General features: G+C 47.0%; 1 pseudogene; it reads right to left on the bottom strand.

Moving 5' to 3' along the window:
* Positions 1 to 338: 338 nt before the first annotated feature.
* Positions 339 to 1,414, bottom strand: LOC114092127 (glyceraldehyde-3-phosphate dehydrogenase pseudogene; annotated as a pseudogene).
* Positions 1,415 to 7,807: the final 6,393 nt, after the last annotated feature.

Here is a 7,807-nt window from a genome sequence, read left to right as displayed (position 1 = left end):
CTAATTTCAAATCTGGCCTGTGGGGTAGGAGTGTTCAGTGGGTAGGCTGGAAACCCCCGACTTGGATGTAGCTTCAGACTGTGCTGGGGACCAGGTGCAAGGAGGAACCTCTGTGCACATCCTCCAACTGGAGCCTCAGAGTCACTTGGACTATTCCTCCTTTTCTTCCCTCTGCTCCTGGTTTGTCAGTTCTTGCCCTCTAATTTTTACATAGTAAATAAAAGAAGGCACTACTGTTGTTCTGCTACCATTGCACCTGGCACCTTTTTTCAGGGTGGTGCAGTGGACTTTTTATTAAGGGTATATGACAGTAGGGCTCTCTAAGCCTCTCCCCTTCTTCAGGGGGTCCCAGATGGGAACTGGGAGGAGGGAGATTCTCTGTGTGTAGTCCTTGGGGCAATGCCAGCCCCAGCATCAAAGGTGGAATTGTGCATGTTGCTGTTAAAGTCACGGGAGACAACCTAGTCCTCACTGTAGCCCTGAATGTCCTTCAGGGTGTCGTTCGATGCCTGCTTACCACCTTCTTAATGTCATCATACTTGGTGGATTTCTCCAGGTGGCAGATCAGATCCATGACTGACACATTGGGGGTAAGCACACAAAAGGCCATGCTGGTAATCTTCCCGTTCAGTTCAGGGATGCTCTCGCCTGCTGACTTTGCAGTGCCTGTGGACACAGGAATGATGTTCTGGGTAGACCCGTGACATCATGCCAAAGTTTCTCAGAGGGGACAGCAAAGACTTCTGGGTCCTGAGTCCCATCACTATGCCAAACTTGTCATGGATGATCTTGGCCAGGGGTGCTAAGCAATTGGTGGTACAGGAGGAATTTCTGGTGACACTAAAGGAGTTGTTATGTTTAGTGCCTGTTACAAACATGGGGGTATCAGTGGAAGCCTCAGAGATGATGACCCTTTTGGCTTCATCCTTCAAATGAGCTCAGGCCTTCTCCATGATAGTGAAGACACCAGTGGATTTCACAACATACTCAGTACCAGCAACACCCAATTTGACGTAGGCAAGATCTCACTGCTGGAAGATGGAAACGGGCTTTCCATTGATGACAAGCTTCCCATTCTTAGCTTTGTGCCATTGAACTTGCCATGAGTGGAATCAAACTAGAACATGAGAACCATGTAGTTGAGGTCACTGAAGGCATCACTGCCGGTGACAATATCTCCAGCTGCTGGCAACAGCTCTGCTGGCCTGTGTGCGTGCTCAACCAAAGTGTAATGTCCTGGCTAGGGTGTCTTAGCACATGAAAACAAGCACATAGACAATTGGTCTTCAATTCAAAGGAAACACAAATGGTCCCTTTGTTCACAGTTCATAGTACAGGCTTGGAGACAGACAGTAAGAATCAAGTCGTGGCCCTTAATTTTGCCAGAGTTGAGAGAAGTCCTGGTGACCAGGTGCCCAATGTGAGGCAAATTTGGTAACTCTGACTTTAACTATCCTGCCTCAGGGACATGACTGGTACTCCCTGAAATGCAGAGAGCCACACCTGGCAGCTTTAAGCTGCCAAGCTCCACTCCTGCCCAGAGGCATAGCTTCCATGCTTCCCCGGGGCATTCCCTCCCCAGCTATTATGTGACTGATTGTCCTAAATCACCAGCCTCAAGTGTGCACTTAATCTCCTGGCACTTTCACTGCCTTCCAGACTTCAGCCCAGGCCACATGTCAAACCCTTCAGCTGTCTGGGGAGGAACCTTCTGCTTCATCTTGTCTGTCCTCTTCATGTCCTCTCCTGCTGGCCTACACACACCCCACCATCACACCACCAGCATTCAACCTTGCACTTAACCTAGGATAAGCTCTTCCTGCCCCCACATCTGCAGTCACTTCCTCTCAAGGCCCATTCAAGGTTCATGCTTCGTTGGAGCTGTCAGAGGGCCTGTTGCATGATATAATATGAGAATCATAGTTTTTTGATGGGGGTTGGGGGGATGTCTCTTAAGAAAGACATTATAAAGTAGAAATTCAGTTAGTTTTGGAATCTCAGACCTTTGTTACAATCCTGGCTTCACATAACTTTGTGACGTCAAGCAAATCCCTTGATTTCTCTAAGCTCTGATTTTCTCACCAGTAAAACGAGGCTAATAATGTTACCTACATAACTAATTGTGGATAAATAATGCACACAAATCACTCATAAGTCACCTTACGCAATGCCAGGCACATAATACTAATAGCTCTGTGATCATTGTCCTAGAGAGTCCCCCACTTAGAGGGATTCCCTGGTTATCTGAACTCCTGCCCCGCCTCATTCCTAGAGGTGCTAATGTCTCAGGGCCTGCTTGCTATCCCTTCTCACCAGGGTCCTTTGCAAATCCCTAGGGTGGGCTTCTTCTCTGGAGTTCACAAGCTAGTAGTATGTAAGCACATACTATAATCAGAACTCCACACAAGGAAGACGCGGAACAGGGGTCAGTTCCTTGTCTTCGTTCTCCAACCTCCATCGCCGGCTCTACCACTCTTCTCCTTTGATGTAATGCCTTGATGCCATCCATGCAAGCCAGGTCAGGCCTGGGATAGACACAGCACTTCCCAGGTGGTAGATCTCCTTCCTATGGCAGAATTCCACAATTTAATAGAGTTCTCCAGCAAATCCTGCCATAATCCAAGAATCCGTGCCTGTCCTTGAAGATGCAAGTTGATGCATACTTACATCGATTTTGCAAGGCAGGTCTTGTGCCTCTCTTTATATGTTGCTTAGACCACAGGACAATGAGTGGCTATGAGTCAGGAGGGGCTCCTGTCCTGCCCCCGCCCCCAAACTAGCATGCTTTGGATGAAATCTTAACCATGGCAAAAGTGACAACGAAGGAGGGACAATGAGCAGTTCCACAATACATGTACTAGTGTTTAGCTGCCTATTCTCAAAGTAATTGTTTAAGTAGAGGTCTCTACCTTGATAATAGCTATTATCACCAGACCTTATGCTTAGGAGGATCTCCTCATCAGAAGGAAATGCAAACCTATGACATTTGGATTCTAATAAGCAGCATGCTTTCACCTACCAGGGCTGTAATGGAAGCAGTCGCACTGTACAAATTAACCAGCAGTGTCCCACATACCAAGCACAGTGGTTATTTTCTCCATTGCAGCCAAGAAAGGGACTTGTTTCCCAACCCTGAGCATCCGCAGCTATGTCAGCCCCACCACAGCTTCCGCTGGGGCTGGAGCTACTCTGACATGTATGATTAAAGCCCCACGTTATATGGCAGTGGCTGCATTTTCAAGGAGACGAAGAAACCGCACAGGACCCCTGGGGCAGGACATAGCGCTGCTCCTCAGAACATTTCTTTTAAAAAAGTTGTCATGAAATCCAATTAACCAGCTGGAAGGCCAGCGTGGGCAGGCCTCCTCGGGGTTAATAAATAATAGAACATGCCCTGCATTGGAAAGGGTATCTCTCTTCTCTAAGCTTGCAGGCTGTGACAAGCCCTCCTGGCAGGAGGAAACTCGTACCACCACCACCCGTGGTCCTTGGAACTTCTGTGGGTCCTGCAGTAGGTAGGACCCTTAGGTAGGTGACCTAGAGTCCTGGGGGCACCTCTCCCATCCATCCATCATGAGTCACCAGTTTATCAACCCATCCTGGGGAGGGGAAGGGCTTGTGTCTTAAGGGAACAGAATATTAGAATGGGGTCAGAGACTCTGGTTCTAGCTCCAGGTCTGTCTCCTTCCCAGGTAAACTATTCAGAGGCTTCTGTTTCCAGCCCCATTCTGTGAGGTAGGCATAGAAGGCCCTCCTCACTCCAGAGCTGATCCCCGGGTGGGCCCTCTGCTTTGGCTAGGCCAGGCCACCACTGTTCCACAGAAATAAAATTTGAACCATGGATATGATCTTAAAATTTCCAGTAACCTCATTTAAAAAAAAGAGGAAGTTCAAAAAAGAAGGTGACATTAACTTTAATAATATATTTTATTTAATCTAATATATACATAATATTGTCACTGTAACATGGAATCATATAAAATTCTGAACAAGATATTTTATATTCTTTTCAGTGTTGTAATGCCTGAAACCTGGTGTAGTGTATGTTTTATATTTACAACACATATCAATTGGGATGAGACACATTCAAGTGCTCAGGAGCCACATATAGCTAGCGGCTACCATTTTGCATAAGGTCAGTAAATTTCCTCATAGTCCCTTGTACAGGGATTCATGCAACTCCTGTCTTGATCATAACCACTTTCTCTGCCCTCCCTGCCCTCTGGGTACCATATTCTTGTTTCTTAGGGGCTCCTCAGCCCATTCCTCTAGTTCAAAGCAGGGAGAACACTGAAAGACATTAGAATCGGCTATCACTCACAGCAACTGCCCAGTGGAAACTCCCAGGGACCAGAGGGTCAACATCCTGAGGTGGACATGCTGTGGCCCATGTTCTCCTGCTTCATCCACCCTGGCCTGAGCTGGAGGTTGTGTGGGGCCATCCTAGAGCGAGTAGAGCCAGGAAAGGCAGACAGGGGTGGAGGACTGCATAACAGCACTGTTCCCAGGGTGGTGAGGGCTTTTGTTAGGAGGAGAGCCAGGATCCTTTAATCCTCTGTTACCAATGTGGGTGGCAAGTAAAGTCTTGTCAGGGAGAATACTGGCAGGAAGGTGAGCCACATGCCTGAATAATCGCCGGCTCTACCACTCTTCTCCTTTGATGTAGTGCCCTGATGCCATCCATGCAGGCCAGGCCAGGCCTGGGACAGACACAGCACTTCTCAGGTGGTTGTGACTGGATGTGGATGTCCGTGGCCTCTAATCAGGTTGCAGATGGTTCTTTCTACATGCTTCACAGCTGAGAACATCCCAAGGAGGATACTAATCCTGGGTTCATATATTCTGAACCCCAAATTTAGATATATGGTTTGAGAAATAGGAGTGTTCTAGGGATGACACTGTCTCACTATGCCTGTCCTTCCCTGATTGCTCTCAGGGAATAGCAGTGGATGAATGAGCACAGGACTGTCACAGGCATGGAGCAGGGTCTGACTTAATCAAGCAGCCATGGTCAGTGGGTTAAATAGAGGGTGCTGCAGGAAGCAGAGAGCTCTGGAGGAAGTGATGTTCATGGGTCTGAACTTCAGAACATGAAGCAGCTTCAAAGAGGCACCCGAGAGGGGAAAGGCCCACCCATTTCTAAGGGGTGACATCACTGGGTTCTAGTTCTCAGGCCCTGGAGTGGTACCAGGGATTCTGACAACTCTGGCCTGATGTCACCACCATCCCCTAGGCTTTATAAAAGGCAACTGCCTAAGTTATTCCTTACATTTACAAAAAAAAAAAAAAAAGTTCACCTCTGCTATGGTATAATTCTAACAGTGCTATAGGATTGGCAGGGTGGCTTTTATTAGCATTTTAATACAGGTGAGAAAACAGGCTCAAGAAAGAAATAGACTCTTTTTCTAGGGGCAGAACCAAATTGAGCTGGCAGAATTTTTCCAGCACAGTTTTCCAGAATCATTGCCCGCAGGTGACTTTAAAGCAGGGATCTTATAATTTGGAGATCATTAGATCCCTTTGGGACTCTGATGGTAAAACAATTTTGAATCTTCTTGATGAGTAAGTGAACTTGAAACCAGGCACTATGGCATATAACTATAATCCCAGCTACTTGGAAGGCTGAAGTAGGAGGATCACAAGTTTGAGGTCAGCCTGGGTAACTTAGGGAGGATGGCAAGTTGCAGATCAGCTGGTTTCAAAATTAAAAACCAAAAGGGCTGGGGATGTACTCAGTGGTATAGTGCTTGCTAGCACACATGAGGCCCTGGGTTCAATCCCCAGAATCAAAGAAAAGGAAGGAAGGAAGGAAGGGAGGGAGGAAGGGAGGGGATGGGACTTGACAAAGTACTTCTTGAAATCTTACAGAAAATATGTATTACCACCACCACCACCACCACTCCTCCCTCTCCCCCCGCCCTTTTTTTTTTTTTTTTTTGCAGGAGTGGGGGTTGTGTGAGAGTTGGAGACAGGAGGAAAGAGGATCATATTTTTAATGGCTAAGAATTAGTAATCCTGCCTCCCTCCTTCCTTTGGCAGATGAGGGAACTGAAGTCCCCACAGTCAGTGATTTGCCCAGGATTACATTAGCCTCAGAGCAGAGTTGGGGACTGGAAATCTGAATTGGTCTGCCCTTTTCACTAGACACCAATCTAATGAGGTCTACAGATGTCTGAGCTACTCATGGCTTCAGGGAGCCCTGGCTTGGGAAGCACCAAGCCCCTGAACAGAGAGAAGAGACAGACTGACATGTCTGTCACTGCCTCTCCACCCGTAGCTGCTCAGTCAAGATGCTGCCTTCTCTGGACATCATTGTACCTTCCTGAAAGACAGAGACAACTATCTTCTCCTGAGCTCCCCACTTCTGAGGAACAGTGTGAAGACGCAGGGAGAGGAAATGTGAAGAGCTGGGGCAGGAGAGGGCAGGAGGAGGGACGTACAGGTGGGAGCCAATAAGTAAAAGCAGGTAGACTGAGGCTGGGGCTGGACACTGGGGAAATAGAATGGCTTTATTTTATGTTCTCATTTCATTCTCTGGGGCCGAATTTCCCCCATCCTTCATACTGCATGCATGTGACAAAAGTCTCCTGAAAATTTGCCCCTGAAGTATAAGAATTGACAGGACCCTTCTTTGAAAACAATGCAAACATAAAGAGCTGGAATCCTGCTCCCTGGTTTAAGCATGATGGGATTTAGTAAGGATACTGGGAGAACTGAAGAAATGACTTCAGGCAGAGCTTCTAGGGTGACTCCCAGAACCTCAGCACTGGTGTGGCTGCCAGCAGAGCTCTTGCCCTGGTCAGGAACAGAAAAGCTGCCAATCCCTACCCACACTATGCCTACTGTGACCTGTGCCAGCAAAAAGGGATGACCTGGTCCTGCCATGTCCCTATCCCCAGGTAACTCTTTTCTGAGTCAAAGATTGAGTTGGATTGGTGGGGCTGAAATCACTTACCTATTCCAGCAGCAACAGAAAATGGAAGATGGACGCAGTTTGTTTTAGGAAGGTGGGATGTGTATTCTCAGGAACTATCAAAATACCAAGAGGGTGTTGCAAATATGTGGGTAACCACAAATGACATCTATTTGTGACATTTGCTCCTTGGGATGCTGAGGATATAGTCCTAAGAGGCTTCCTGTTTTTTTGACGCCTCTCAATTTCATTTGAATAATTAAAAAATAAATACATGTAACCTCTGTATTTTATTAGTATTTATCCCTACCTATCTAGACACAACTATGTATTTCTATAGGTACACACATATATACTTCTTACAAGTACACATATACAACATATACACATACATCTTATTTAACATAATAAAGTCTTCCTTATGTTGGATCCACAGACCTAAACCAGGCCTGTTCCAGATAAATTGAAAATATGAAAGTTTTCATGTAGAATTGAGGCATTGAGGACATTTGAAGCTAATCCTTTGGCTTCTCGCAACCTCCGGCTGCACACACACAGGCCTTCAAGAGTTCAGGAAGGGAGGGGTTGCTAAATGTCCTGGTTTACGTGAAGCAGGCCCCGCGTATGCCTGTGGCCTAGCAGAATGATTAATAAGACCTCTTTCCTTCTCCAAAGTGTCCCAGTTCAGATGATAAATCATGTGGTCATCTTATTCGTGGGGGACACCTGACAGTCCCTAGCCTGTAGGATGGGCTGACAAAGATGTCATTACAGCCTGACCCAGCAATCCCTGCGGCTGGGCAAGAACCTTCAGGGAAAACTAGGCAGTCAGGTGATTTGTCTTTGTTCTCCTACTGTGAAAGATCTGGCGCTCAGACCCTGCCTTGCCACTCC

This window comes from Marmota flaviventris, chromosome 12, assembly GCF_047511675.1.
Source record: "Marmota flaviventris isolate mMarFla1 chromosome 12, mMarFla1.hap1, whole genome shotgun sequence".
Classification (NCBI taxonomy): Eukaryota; Metazoa; Chordata; class Mammalia; order Rodentia; family Sciuridae; genus Marmota; species Marmota flaviventris.
This window is presented reverse-complemented; position numbering and strand designations above follow the sequence as displayed.